Source organism: Antechinus flavipes, chromosome 1, assembly GCF_016432865.1.
Source record: "Antechinus flavipes isolate AdamAnt ecotype Samford, QLD, Australia chromosome 1, AdamAnt_v2, whole genome shotgun sequence".
NCBI lineage: Eukaryota > Metazoa > Chordata > Mammalia > Dasyuromorphia > Dasyuridae > Antechinus > Antechinus flavipes.
The window spans coordinates 637,296,064-637,311,891 of NC_067398.1; the positions used below are offsets into that span (position 1 = coordinate 637,296,064).

General features: G+C 35.4%; 1 protein-coding gene across 1 annotated transcript in view; it reads right to left on the reverse strand.

Moving 5' to 3' along the window:
* Positions 1-15,828, reverse strand: part of LOC127544487 (collagen alpha-1(XXII) chain-like) — a 116,615-nt gene that overhangs the window by 30,898 nt on the left and 69,889 nt on the right. The window lies entirely within an intron of this gene.

Genomic DNA, 15,828 nt, shown 5'->3' on the forward strand with positions numbered 1-15,828 from the left:
CAAGAAGATGAGACTTCCTGGGTCTACACCATTTTCTGTGCCACTTAGCTGACTCCTATTGTAGTTAACATGTTTTAGTCCTTTACAATTTACAAAGCATTTTGTAAACATCTCTTTTTGAAATAAACTGAGATCTTGATGGGGGGGAAGGGTGGTTCTGCGTTAGAAATCTCACACCCCTGGGAGGGGCTCCATCCTTCTACTCATAGGGGAAACTCACAGAGAGTAATCTCATTCATTCGAAGGGCCTGGGGCATGATCAATGTCCTCTACTGAGTTGAAAATTAGTCCCTCAAATTAATCTGGAGATTGGCCCCTGAGCCCAGTGTGCCCAGACCTTTTGCAAAATAATCCTAACAGGACTTTGCAGCTAAGAAAGCCCTCTTCTTAGTATAATAAACCCACTTTTGTCACAAACCTCAAGTCTGTGTTCATTAGGGTTTGCGAATTCTTTCACAAAGCCTGCGGCCTGTCAGGGGGACCCCATTGCTGTCAGAGGATCTCAACCCTCATTTCTCACACCTCAACATTTTGATCCTCACAATAATCCTGGGAGGTCTGTGTTACCATTTTACAGAGACAAACAAATGTTATATACCTTTCCAGAGTCACACAGCTATTTGAACTCAGGTCTTCCTAACTCTAAATCCTGAACTCTCCATTGCATCATTTAGCTATAACTGATTCATTAGAACATAGACTCCCATTTGATAGTTGAGGAGGTTACCAGCCATCCTGTTGCTATTATTATATCATTATAATTTATTATGATGACTATTAATTTTATACTATCCCTACTTGGAGCATCAATGTCCTTGATAACAATGCCAATTATTTATGAACTAATCTCTGCTTGGACTATAATGACTAGAACTCTTTGTTGGATAGCCTTGATCACAGGAAAATTTTTCTGAAATTAGTCTCTCAGTAATTTCTGCCCATTTTCCCTAGCTCTGTCCTCTGGGTCTAAATTAATGAACCTTAACCCTTCTTCTATTTGATAGCATTCCAAATGCATGATGACTGATAAAATGTTTTCTTTGCCCTAAAATTCTTCTCTTCTCAGTATTACAGTATTACAATGTTCTCAGCTCTTTTACTTCACCACCTCTATATGCAAGAAACTCTCCCGTTAATCAAAGTCATTCCCGTAATATGGGTATGTATATGACATTCTAAATTCAGTCCCATCACAGTTCAGAGGGGAGCATGGCTATCACAATCTCAGATTCAGCCTGCTCAAAGAAACTTTGCCCAAATCCAGTGGGATCCAATGAAGGTTTTACCTACAGAAAGCAAATTATTCTGGGAGCCCAGAAAAGGGCTCTGGAATGTTAGAAAGGAAGATCACAAACTTTAGGATCACCTGGACTTCAGAGGAATCATTCATTCTGTTTAAATAGGAGTCAGGCAAGATCAATTAAAGGGCAATACATGAAACAAATGGCAAGACAGGGAAGCAGCAGAAGCACTCAGTGACATGGAGAAGTTGGTTCCATCTGCAATAAGGGTAATGATGACTATGTTTTAGCCATTAATTCATTGAGGGTAGTCATCATCATCATCGTCATCATCATCCATCATCATCATCTATCATCAGCAGCAGCAGCAGTACAGTCATTGCAGTCCTCCTACTAGATTTGGGGAAAAAAGGATGGGTTTCCTTCATTAGACAGATCTGAAGTCTAATGTTGCAAATGAGGGTTGTAGCAGTCTTGCTCTATCCTGCCACGTGGTGGGACTGCATTTAGAGTTTTGTGCACATTTCTGAGTGCCACATTATGGGAAACAAAAGGATTTCCAAAGGACTGATACTATACAAAGAAGGTGGAATAAAAGAACTGGGGCCATTTAATATTGAGAAGATTTATTGGCTGCCATCATTTAAATTATACTTTAAGATTTGAAAATTCCTTTGCATATGTTATCACATTTGATCCTCACAATAACCCTGGTGGGTAGGCACTATCATTGTACCCATTCTATAGATAGAAAAAATGAGGCATGCAGAGGTTATATGACTCATCCAGGATCACATAGGTAGTGTCTGCAGTAGCTTTTTTTAATAGCTTTTTATTTACAAGTTATATGCATGGGTAATTTTACAGCATTGACAATTGCCAAACCTTTTGTTCCAATTTTTCCCCCCTTCCCCCATCCCCTCCCCCAGAGGGCAGGTTGACCAATACATGTTAAATATGTTAAAGTATGAATTAAATACAATATATGTATATATGCCCATACAGTTATATTGCTGTACAAAAAGAATCGGACTTTGAAATAGTGTACAATTAGCCTGTGAAGGAAGTAAAAAATGCAGGCAGACAAAAATAGAGGAATTGGAAATGCTATGTAATGGTTCATAGTCATCTCTGAAAGTCTTTCGCTGGGTGTAGCTGGTTCAATTCATTACTGCTCTATTGGAACTGATTTGGTTCATCTCATTGCTGGAGAGGGCCACGTGAATCAGAATTGATCATCATATAGTATTATTGTTGAAGTATATAATGATCTCCTGGTCCTGCTCATTTCACTCAGCATCAGTTCATGTAAGTCTCTCCAAGCCTTTCTGAAATCATCCTGCTGGTCATTTCTTACAGAACAAAAATATTCCATAACACTCATATACCACAGTTTATTCAGCCATTCTCCAATTGATGGGCATCCACTCAGTTTCCAATTTCTGGCCACTACAAAGAGGGTGCAGTAGCATTTGTACTCAAGACTTCCTGACTCCAAGCCTAGCAATTTATCCACTGATCTCATTGGGGCCATTTATGAGACAGCTATGTGGGAAAGGAAAGACTGCCCAGTAAGGAAATTAGAAGAGCTACTAACTTAATGTGTGACTGTAGCATTTTACTTTACTGGGCCTCAGTTTCCTTCATTGTTAAAATAAGAGGTACTTTTTGAAAGGCTATTAGATTGGAAAGGGATTACATTTTTGCATAGTTTCCAGACTGGAGACAATGGGGAGAAATTGGAAAAGCAGATTTAGTCTAGAAATTCAGGAAAAACAAAGACAAACAACACAACAAAATAATAATAAAGAAAAAAAAACTAGTAATTTTTTCCCAAAAGAAGAATATGTTCCTTTAAGAACTAGTGGATTACCTTAAATGGAAATTTTCAAATACAGCCTATCCAAAAAAGAGAAAGAAAAAAAAGGAAAAAGAAAAAAGAAAAAAAAAGACTCTAAAAATCAAATAAGAAAGACTGAGAAAAAAAATTTTTTTAAATCCAAGAAAAATAAGATTATAAAAAGAGAACCTTTTCTACCAACTGCAAAAAGAGATCTATAATCTTAAGAAAGAAAACAATTCTTGAAAATTAGAATTAGAAAAAAGGAAACCAGCTAAGTTATGCAAGATTAAAACTAATAAAACAAAATATAAAAATGGAAAAAAAAGAAGAGAATTTGAAATACCTCATAAGAAAAAATAACCAATCTGGTAAAGAGATCAAGAAAAGAAAATATAATAATAATTGGAATCTTGATATAATATAAAAAATAATTAAAGAAAATTGTCCCAAAGTGTTAAAATAAGAAGACAAAGTAGAAATAGAAAAAAATCCAGAAAGAGATCCTATGAGGCAAAACTACAGGAATATCATAGCCAAATTTCAAAACTCTCAAATCAAGGAGAAAATATTATGAGAATGAGAAAAAAAAAGTCAAATAAAAAAGAACATTCAATGGATTGACAGACTTTCAGTTTTTTTTTGCAAAAAGATCTGAACTTAATAGAAAATATGACCTACAGGATTCAAGAAATATAAGGTAAATATATATCAAAGACTAATTACAAATGGCTCAATAAGAACAAACTTTTACTCTCCATTTGTAAAAATGTAAGCTGTGTGCCTGAGATTGTCATTAGTAATTGGTTAGTTTGAAAGATTATGGTAGAGCTTGGTATGATGTGATTCTAAAAAATAAAACCATGTAATAGAATGTGAAAAGAATAATTATTTTTATACAAATGAGATGTGAGAAGAAGGACTGAAAAGAATTAGAAGGAGAGCTGGTAGTTCTGGAACTTTCATCAGGAATAGATTAAAACAGAAATACATACATAAATATCTATGTATACATATATATGTATATATGCACAAAAGTCTTCTAAATTCAGAAAGAAATAAGAGGTAAGGGGATGTATAGTTATAAAAGTCTACTAAATTCAGATAACAGAAGGCAAGGGGAAAGGATAGGGTGAGAGATAGAGGGATCCTTTGAGGGGAAGGAAGTAGCTTAAGTAATAGGATGACAAGTTGAGGGATCAGGAAGGATATAATAGGAGATAGATATAAGAAGTAAAAATTACATACAAACATAAAATAAAGATCAGGAGTAGAATTTATTAGGTTAAAGAAAGCAGAGATAATAATTACAATCTCAGACAAAGTTAAAGCTAAAATTGATTTAATCAAGAGAGGGAAAAATAGGGAAGCTACAATAAATGTCACCCATATTAAACAATATTGTTTTAGAATATTTTAAATAATTGTAAACTATAAGGTTGGAATATTACTATGAAATAGGAAATTATGAGTTGATGGAGTTAAAAAAACATGGAAAACCTTGAGATTAATGAAGGAAGATATTATCCACCTTCAGAGAAACAGGGCAAACAAGCATAGTACATTCTTAAATAGAAGCAAATGAACATGTGTGTGTGTTTATCTAGATAGACATATATATGTTTATGATTATAGACATCTAGGTATATTTATGTATATATAGATGTATATTTACATACACATGTATACAGATATAGATATATATCTATATACACACATGTATATAGGTTTGGTATATATATGCATGTGTTTGTGTGTATATGTGTGTACACATGCACTCACATATGCATATATACATACATGTGTGTGCTTAATAATATCCTTCTTGGGGGGAGGGGAGGAGGAAGCAGGGAAAAAGGATAAAGCAAAAAAAAAATGCACAGCAAAGAATGAAAGAAAGCAAAGATGGATAGCTCTGAACACAATATATAATACGTCTTAAAAAGAGTTTCTTGACATGGAAATATATTGCACTACATTTGGAATCTTCTCTTATTGTTTTGCTGTGCACATGGCAATATTTCCTTCCTATTTGTTTATTATTATTAAACAAAGATTAGATGATTGCTTATTGCAGATCTTTGTCAGAAACTGGTTTAAGTATCGGTTGTACAGATAACATAGAATCACAGAGTTGGAAGAATCCTGACACAACATATAATCTGACCTTTCAAATACACAGAAAAGGAACTAGGGAAATAGAGTGGCCAAGGAACAATATAGGGATTCTAATTCATATCTTCCTACTTAAAATCCATATGTCATTCCATTACACATTTAAGATCCCTTCCAAAAATGGTAATGTATAATAGGAAGAATATTAGAGTTGTTACCAGAGGAAAGGTGGAGTTGATTTCTAGCCTCAGTGGATGTTTGCAGAGAGAACTTGGGCAAGTCTTTTAAACATGTTGATCTTCATTTCTTTCTTGTATTTAAAGTGGTGAAAATAATACTCATCATACTATATATGTCACAAGTGGTGAAATAATGTTTTATAAAACTTAAATGGCTATATAAATGTGAACTAGTGCTAATGCCAATCTGTGATCAATAACATCTAGGATTCCTTCCAGTTAGATAACAGAAGATTTACAAACAGAATGTAAACACTAGTAGCAAACAATATTTATTCTGAACATACAAAATAATAGGTTTAACCACTCTCACCACTAAGCAGAGTAGTGGATAGATTAATGGCCTTTGAGTCAGGAACCCTGGAATTCAAATTCTATCTCAAACACTTAATAGGATGTAACCAGGGGCAGGCAAACTAGGTGCCACAGTGGATAGAGTGCCAAGCGTGGAATCAGGAAGACTCATGTTCCTGAGTTCAGATCTGGCCTCAGACACTTCCTAGCTCTGTGACCCTGGGCAGATCACTTATCATTGTTTGTCTCTGTTTCCTCATCTCTACTAATCTCTACTCATCTCTAATGAGCTGGAGAAGGAAAGGGCAAGAAAACCTCAAATGGGGCCAAAAAGAAATAAAACATGACGGAAAAAAGAAAAAAAAAATACTTAAACAAGATTATGAGTAAGTTATATTCCCTATCTTGACTTCTGTTTCCTTATTTGTAAAATAAAAGGAATAGTTTAGAAGAGCTCCAAAATCACTTCTAAGTATAAATTTAAGGTTCTATAATAAGATATTTACCTTCATGATTACTCATTTGTAAAGTGAGGTTGATAATATTTATTAAAACGAGATAAAGATTTAGAAACTGCAGAGATATCTCAGTTATCATTCAACCAAAGCATATGAGATAAATGATCATATAATCTGCTATTTGAAATATTTGAAGGAGAGGAATTGTTACTGTGGTGATCGTTATTGTCAATTAGTCATGTCTGATTCTTCATGACCCCATTTGAGGTTTCTTGGCAAAAAAACAAACAAACAAAAAACTAGAGTATTTTGACATTTCCTTCTCCAGTTCATTTTTTTTTCTTTGTTTTTTTTGCTGGGACAATTGGGGTTAAGTGATTTGTCCAGAGTCACACAGCTAAGAAGTGTTAAGTGTCTGAGGTCAGATTTGAACTCCTGACTTCAGGGATGGTGCTCTATCCACTGTACCAACTAGCTGCTTCCTACAGTTCATTTTACAGCTGAGGAAACTCAGGCAAATACCCAAGTGATTTGCCCAGAGTGACACTGCTAGTATGCACCTAAGGCCATATTTGAAGGGTCCTCCCAAATCTAGGGCTGATACTCTGTACATTGTACCACCTAATTGTCCATATAGAGAGAGGAAATTCTCTCTATCTAATCAGGCATTCTAATTAGCAGTTCAGAAGCTCTAATGGTAAGGAAATTCTTTCTTAGATTAAGCCCAAATCTGCTTCCTTTCTGTACACTTAAGTGAGAAGGTCATAGAACTTGAGAAGAGAGAACCTGGATTTAAACCTCACTTTTTGTGCTGTTTTGATCTCTAACCATGGAAAAGTCATCAAACATATTTTAAGAAATGGCCAATGTATTTGTTTGTTTTACTATATTTGCTTTAGAGAAGACAAGGTTCTAAAATCCATCTCTAAGGTATCCTTGTCCTCCACTTTGTTTTAACAATCATATCCTTTTTACAATTATAAAATTATTTTTAACAAATGAGAAAAATCAAACTGGTTTGCCCATAATGATTAACCTAACAAATGTTAGAAGTGGGACTCAAGTCCACTATTTTATATGCCACCAACTCCTGCTATCCAACTTCAAGGAATCTTAGATGACACTTACCACTGATGTTGAATCTGGGAGTTATTAGGTAGTTGTACAGAAGCAAAAAAATAAATAAATGCTGAGTAAACAAATTGCATCATGTATTAATATAAGAAGAAAAGAAAATCTATGAAACTTTTCTACTCCTCTTTTTCTTACCTGAAGATGATAATGCTTATAGAGCACTTATCTCACAGGATTGTTGTGAGAATAGGATGAAATAATATTCAGAGTGCTTTGCAACTATTATTCTTCTATCCACTGCTTCTAGCTCTGCCCTGCATGCCAAGCAGATACATTGTAGATAATAGTTTACTGATATGGAGCAATTCCAAAAAAGCCGAAAGCTTCAACAGGGTATATAATAGCAACACTGGGCCAAAAAAGTTTATGCCAATGAAATGTAAAGGCTGGTAGGGCAATGGAACTAAAGGAGTTTTGAGGACAATCTTAGGAAGAAACTGGATCCCAGTGTCTGAAGGTTAGTTTAGGTAAGTACAATAGAGAAGCTCATCACCAGCAGGATATGAATTTTTTGGCCTTTGCAACCCATGAGCTAAATGTGTTTGTTCAATAACTTTTAAAAAATCTGTTTGGAAGTTTCACTTTGATGTGGTAGAAATTACTCCTTTCAGCAGAGAAATAGCCCAAATGCAATGTTATTTATTGCCATAATAGGAAAATGTGTTATTACAAAAAAAAAATTTAAGAAGATACTCTAAAACACTTGGTTGACCAGTCTTCCATAATGATTTCTGATCATAAGAATTTTCCTTCCCACTTTAAGAAAGTAAGTTATAAGACTCTAATATTCTTCCTCTCAGAACTTTTTTTATTCTTTTTCAGTATAACAATATAATCAAAATTCCCATTGAGACTCTAATGTTGGCTAACGTAAGCAAATCATCAACCCCAGTGGGTTAATGGGTTTCCAGTGTAGGGCTTGCTTCTGTGAAGAACCATTATTTCCCAGAAAGCCCACATTCCATCAGAACACAAAGTTCAGAATTCAGTATGAGAAAAAAGACAGAGACAGGGAGGCAGATAAAGAAAGAATAGTGACTCGGATGCTTTTAAAACCTTTCAACACAGCAATAATGGATGAGAAGCAAGGTGCAAGGTCTAGGGGAAGCCTCATTGAACTTGAAGTCATAAGATCAAAAAATCAGATTGAGAACTGAAAGTGGCCATAGGAGTCATAAAATCCAGCATACAAAATCACAAATTAATAAGTGACAGAATTGGGATTCACAGCCTTGTCCTCTGAATCCAAGTAGAATATTATTTCCATTACCCTAAACACATGGGTTTGATTAGAGATCTTACTTCTTAATAGCTAGTATGGACACTTTCCCCCTTTGTAAGTTTTCTAAGAAGTGATTTAAGTGATTGCTGAGTCAATGTTCATGAAAAAAAACCTTAGGAAGTGTGATCCCAATTTTTTGGTGGGGAAGAGGAGAAAGATAATGTATTAGAAATTATATTAGCTAGTTAGTTTATCATAAAATCCTGACAAAAGTCTAGAATAAATTGTGAAAAGATGGCTGAACATCTAGAGAAGGAAGTCATGTCAATAAGAACCAGGATGGCATCACCATGAGCAGACCAAGTCAGGTTAACTCCATTCCCTTTTATGACAGCATTACCAGGCTGATAGATTTGGATGGTAAATTCTCTACCTCTAAAAGTTATCAGTGATGTCAGCAATCAGAGCTGACTGCCCTGCTGTCTATTTGTGTATGTGTGCTAAAAATAGTCTTGGGTTATTTTCCTTGAGTGTCTTTGTGACAATATCAATAGAGGTCAAAACTAAAACTTCAACTGAATTCCAAAGTGAGAGAAAATACATGGGATGTTGTGATAGAACTCTCAAATGCTCAAATATGTTTGCGACCTGATGGATTTGGACAATCCTTCTAAATAAGCAGATTGAAACCCAAGCATACCTACTAATCCTGGGCAACTCTTACCTATATCTTCCTGTAAATTTTTCACAGATTGTTTCTTTGGATCTCTCACGATGGATAAACTATCTGGTTATCCAACTGCCAACCTTTATTCTAGCTATACCACCAGCTCACTTTGTCTTTCTATCACAAAATTCCTTTATGGCATAATTCATTCTTTTTCTTCTTCAAATATCCCCACAGGTTAAATGCAACATCTTACTCATAACCACTATGAATCTCTCCATTGTCTTCAATGTGATAGCCATTTTTAAAATGCTTCAAAGATTATTCTATCCTAAGGTGGAAAAAAAAAGGTCTGAACCAAGATCCAAGAGAGACTGTTACCCTTGGATCTGCCACTTACCCAATTATGCTTCTGATGATCCAAAGTTTATCATCATGACTCAGCTATCTTCTCACCTTGCAGTAGCCCACCACCATCACATCTAATCTCACTCTTCCTTTGGTGAATTCTTCTTGGGGCCTCCATTTTGGGGATAGATGAAGTTGATCAATTTTATTCTCCTCTCAATTTTACTTATGATTCTGCCACTAAGACCAGTGTTAGGATATCTTCCCCCTAATTTCTTTGAGCTCCCTTTTATGTGTCTCTACCCATTAGATTTTAAGTTCTGTGAGGGTAGGTGTTGTCTGTTTTTTGCTTGGATTTATACTCCTAGAACTTAACAAGGGACTTGGCAAATAGTAAACATAATAAATGCTTGTAGTCTCCCTGCCTCAAATCATCCTGACTTTGCTCTGTCTACTTAATCATATAGTTACCTTAAAAGGAAAAAAATAGATAGAAAGGCAGAAAGACCATTTATTAAGCACAGAGTACTATGTACACTGTGCTAAATGTTGGAGATTAAAAAAAAAAAAACAAAACAAGAAAAGGAGACTATTCAAGGAACTTAAATTCCTTGCACTATGAAAATCATAATGGGGAGGGATAGAAAAAAGATTGGGGGAAAGGGTTGACCCAAGATGTGTAGGTCAAACATACCAAGCCAGAATTTGTCATCATATTTGGGATATGATATGGGGAGAGAACACATAAATCATCCAGTTGGTCTCCACAAGGAATCTTCAGGGCAAAAAAAAAAAAAAAAAAAAGCCTTGCAGGTAGGGCAAAATGAAGGTTTAAAAAAAAAAAACATATCCTTGGGATGAGGGGGCCTTTAACAAAATCAGGATCATAAGGATGAAGTTAGAAGGGAGCTTAGAAGCCAGATACTACAAACTTTCATTTATAAATATGAAATAGAAGTCCATGATGGTTATATGACTCAAGATGGCTCAGGAAGCAATTCCAGATTGTTTAGGTCAATCTGGAACTATCAAACTAATAAAAACAAGTCCAAGACAGATGCTCTAGTGGTGTTCTGGCCTCTGCTTGAATATTTTCCAGTTATAGAGACTTCCTCCTTGGGAAACAGACCATTCTGTTCTTATATAAGTTAGACTGTCTGCAAATCCAGTTGTAATTGGCTCCCAGTAGCTGCTGGTAGGGAGTATAGGACTTTATATTTGTGTAGCCTATCTTCCAGAGTAGTAGTGAGGATTAAATGAGATAATGGCTGTAAAATGGGTTTTGAAAGAAAAAAAAAAAGCATAGAAACTTTAGGAGGCTGTTTTGTTATGATTCAAGGTACAGGCTTTGCCTTGGGACTAGCCTGAGGCAGAAAAGGAGAACAGACAAAATTTGTTTTTGAAAATCCTAAATCTTCCTTCTTCTGTCTGTTTTCCTGAGCATAGATCAAGGAGCATAGGCACCTATCTGCCTTGCACTGTGCTTTGTTATGCGGACACAAAGACAAAATAAAACAGTCCAGACATCCAGAACTTGCATTCTAGATAAGATGTTATTATTATAACTACCAAAAAAATAATACCAATAATAATAGCTACTATTTAATAGTATTTAAGGGTTTGAATGTGTGTGTAATACATATGTGGGTGGATATACATGCATACATATGTGTACATGTATGTAGATAAACATATATACACATACATGTGTGTAAAATATTATTTGAGGCTTACAACAACTCCATAAAGAAGATGTTACTATTATCCCTATTTTATAAAAAACCATCTTACAGAGGGGAAGTGGCTAATCCAAGCCACAAAATCAGTAGATATCTAGGACAGAATGAGAACTTTGGTCTTCTTGATTCAAAGTCCAACATTCTCCACTATACAATGTAATGGGAGTCTGTCATATGTCTACACACCAACAGTTTGTTAAGATACTCTCAGCCTAAGGAACTTAATTCTGGGAGAACAGAGCCCATAAATTCTCAAGCCAATGGCAGAGAAATGATAGAAAACCATCAAGGGAAGTGATGTAATAGGCCTGGTCCTAAAAGAGCAGAGTAAAGGCAATCATGTTATGAATGTATACAAAGGTATTGTGGATAGAGTAAAGAAGACTTCAGTTCAAATCTGGTCTTTAAAACTTACTATTTATGAGACCCTGAGCGAGTCACTTAGCCTTGTTTACCTCAGTTTCCTCATGAGCTGGAGAAGGAAACATCCAATATTTTTGCCAAGAAAACCCCAAATGAAGTCACAAAGAGTCTGAAAACCACCAAACAATAATTAAAAATAATAATTCCTAGAATTTATGTGATGCTTTCAAGTTTGTAAAATATTCTATATACTATCTCATTGGAGCCTATCAACCATTTCTGGGAGGTCAATGTGAGGATAAATGGACTTAACTACATTTTACAGATGAGAAAACTGAGCCAGTCTTCATTTAAGTGATTTACTCAGAATCATATAGTTAAATCAATGGCTAAGGCAGGATTTGAACTCAGGTTTTCTTGATTGCAAGTCAGTACTTTTACCCACTGTGACACCTAGTTGCCAAACATATGTACATATTGTTTCACTAGTCAAGAAATATTAATTGCTTCCTAAATGTTATGTACTTTGCAAGGAACTTGAAATACAAAGAAGAAAATTGACTCGATTCTCAAGGAGCTCATATTTTAATGGAAAATATATTATGTAAGTGATTTTACACACACACACACACACACACACACACACAGAGAGAGAGAGAGAGAGAGAGAGAGAGAGAGAGAGAGAGAGAGAGAGAGAGAAAATGAGAGAGAGAGAAAAAATGAGAGAGAGAGAGAAAGAGAGAGAGAGATTTATTGAAAAGTAATCTCAGAACTCTCAGACTACAGGCAAAGTAAGAATTATTTGAACCAAAGACTATTAGGCTGAAAATTTTCAATTAAATTTGACTTGCATTTATTAAATCCCAACTCTAGGCAAAATGCTAAGAATCAAAGGCAAAAAATAAAAATAAAAAACATTGAAACTGACCCTGACCTCTTCGATGAGCTTATTTTTCAATGAATGCAGTGGTTGGAAAGAGATTGCTTAGTGCAATGCCTCCCCTCCTCATTTTATAAATAAAAACCTAACGTTCAGAAAGGTAGGATCATAGAACTTCTTGGCAAAGAATCTGGACTATAACATTCAATCAGCAAATATGTAATAAGCACTTTCTATGGACCAGCCATTATGCTGAGTATTGAGCATACAAATAAAGATGATACAAAAACAATGTCTGAATAAAAGATATGTATTAGGTATATTAGAAGGAAAATCATGTTGAAGAGAAAGCTCAAGTAGCTTGAAATATTGAGAAAGTAGCTTTTGAGCAACATCTTGAAATAAAATCATGATGTCAAGAGGTGAAAATGAAGAGGGAGTTCATCCCAGGAAAGGAATATAGACAGTGAAAAACCACAGAAATGGGAGATAGAATGTCATGTGTAGGAAATAGTTTTTAAGGAGAATTAAATTCCAGAGGACTATATATTTAATCCTGGAGGTAAAAGGAAGCCACTGGATGTAACTGCATTGAGGATAACATAGTCATATCTACCTTTTAGGAAAATCACTTTGGCAGCTGTGTAAAGAATAGATCAGAAAGGAAAGGGAGTGAGGGGGGGACAGAGAAAACTAGGTTATTATCATAATATATAGGTCAGAAATGATGAGGATTGGATTAAAGTAGTGGTTGTTTGAATAGATAAAGGCCAATAAATGTGAATGATGGTGTGGAAATGACAAAGATATGACAACAAATTGGATATCAGAGGTAAAGGATAGTGAGGAAGCAAAGATGACACTGAGATTAGGAAATTAAGAAGGATGAGAGTGTTTGGGACAAAAAGACCTAGCCAAATTGACTACTACAGAGATCAGTCATAGAAAGCAGAATTATTTATTAGAATCTCGAGAAGAGGACCCCATCCTGGTCTGCGAGCAAAATTTCACAGCAGGATAGGGCCAGAGCCTTGAAAATGCTTACAGCTTTTATACATTTCAAAGAACCCCCAAAATCCCACCCTCTATATGTTATGATTGGTCACATAAATCTATTGTTCCCCTAGCTGGTTCGTGGAATGTAGTAGACAAGAATGAAGAAGACAGCTTCTTCAACCAAATAGTCCAGGCCTTATCTAAAATCACGTGACTCTGGAGAAGCTGAAACTGAGGCCTATAAGGCTTGATCTACAATAGAATCTGTAAGTTCTTCACTTTTTCCCACACAAGAAGAAGCTTTTTCCAGTTCTAAATTGCTCCCTCTTTCCCTCTCACCAAGAAGCTTACTACATAAAAACCATTTCCTTGAAGAGCAAAAACAGGTGAGGATATGACATTCAGACAAATCAGTTTCAGCTAATGTGCTAATTCCTAGAAGCCCTTAATAGAATCAGTTATCACAGATCCAAAACTAGAAAAGACCTTAGGGGCTACTGAGTTGAAACCTCTTATTTTACATATGAGGAAACTGAGGTCCATCAGGGTTAAAGCATCTTGTCCAATTTCATAAAGATAATAAATGTCTGAGACAAGATTTCAATTCAGGCCTTGTTGACTCCTTGCCTAGAACTCTACCTATTGTATAGGTTCTCTCTCTTCAAAATATCTGAACCAAATTAAAAGCAATCAATGGACATTTACTGACCTTAAGGATAGTGGAGGACAGAAGGACCTGGCATGTTATGATTCATGAGATCACAAAAAGTCACATGACTAAAATAACAACATACCTTCAAGTAGGAGCATACAAAGATTATGGAATATAAATTCAGAGTTGGAAGTTAGTTAATCCCTCCTGATTTTACAGATAAGGAAAATTAGGCTCAGAAAATTAGACTCAGATTTGTCTAAGGTCACTCAACTAATACATAGCATAGTTGTCACTTGAATTTACATCCTCTGACTCCAAGCCCCAACTGGATTAAGTCCAGTGCACAAATAAGTATTATACTTTGTGAATTGTCAAAAGTACAGAGGATAAATGCAAACTGCCATAGGAGCTCAGAGGAAAATGAAATCACTTATTACTGGAGAACTCAGGAAGACTATATAGAGGAAGTAACATTTGAACTGGATAGTGAAGGCTGTCAGCCTTTTGACAAATAAAGACTGAGCTGGGGACAATATTAGGATCCTGAATGGGACCAGGTGAAGATTTCTCAAAAAGTCTATGAGATAGAGTAGGTCAAACCCTAGGCCTAAATTGCAGGAAGTCATGTGACCCCTATTCTCAGAGAGCTGTAGGGCAGAAAATGTCAGACCCTAGGTCTTAAGCTTCAGAAGTGACATGACCCACAGGAAGTAGATAACATTGCTGACCAATTTTTACTTCCTTTTCAGTCTATTCAGGGAAGCCAAGTCTTTTGCTATTTAATCAATTCAACCTTTCTGATTCACCAAGCCAGCACAATGTTGGGAGATAGGAGCTGAAAGGCTCTATCTGGGCCTGCTTAACTTGTGTGCTTGGACCTCTCCTTGCAAGGACTGAATAAATGTTTCCTGTTTGTATCTAAATATGCCTCTGAGTAGTCAATTTGGGTAAAGAGGTCTAGCACCCGTCCCATACAGTACCAAGGAATAACATGGACAAAGTTATAACAAACAAGCAAACAAAAAAAAAATCTGTGGGATCTATATAAGGTAGCTGAAGCCATAATGTATGGCATGAGAGCTGCAAAATAAATTTGGAAAGTTAGATAGAATACCAATCAAATTACTAAAGGCTTATTTAATAGACCTAGAAAAAAAAATAATGACCATCCAGAGGTACAGAAAGTCAAGTATATTAAGAGGAATGGGGAGAGGGAATCAGAAAAAAAAAAAAAATTGGGTAGCTAGCAGCAACAGAATTCAAACAATGAAACAAAGCAATAATCATCAAAACTATTTGATATTGACTAAAAGACAGAGAACTCAATCAATAGAAAAGATTAGATACACAACATATAACAACAAATTAGCACAGTAAGATTGTATTTGTTATACTCCTAAGACTCCAGCTGTAAGGACTCAGTTTTCAAGAAAGATTACAGGAAAAACTATAAAGCAATCTGGCAGGAATGAAGTATAGACCAAAATCTCACACCATATGCCAATCTAAAAAGCTCCAAAAGTAATAATTTAAATATGAGGGGACATTATAAACAAATTAAAGGAACAAAGAAAAAATTGCCCTTCAGACATAATGGATAGGAAGAAGTTGATAACCAAACAAAAGACAGAGGACCA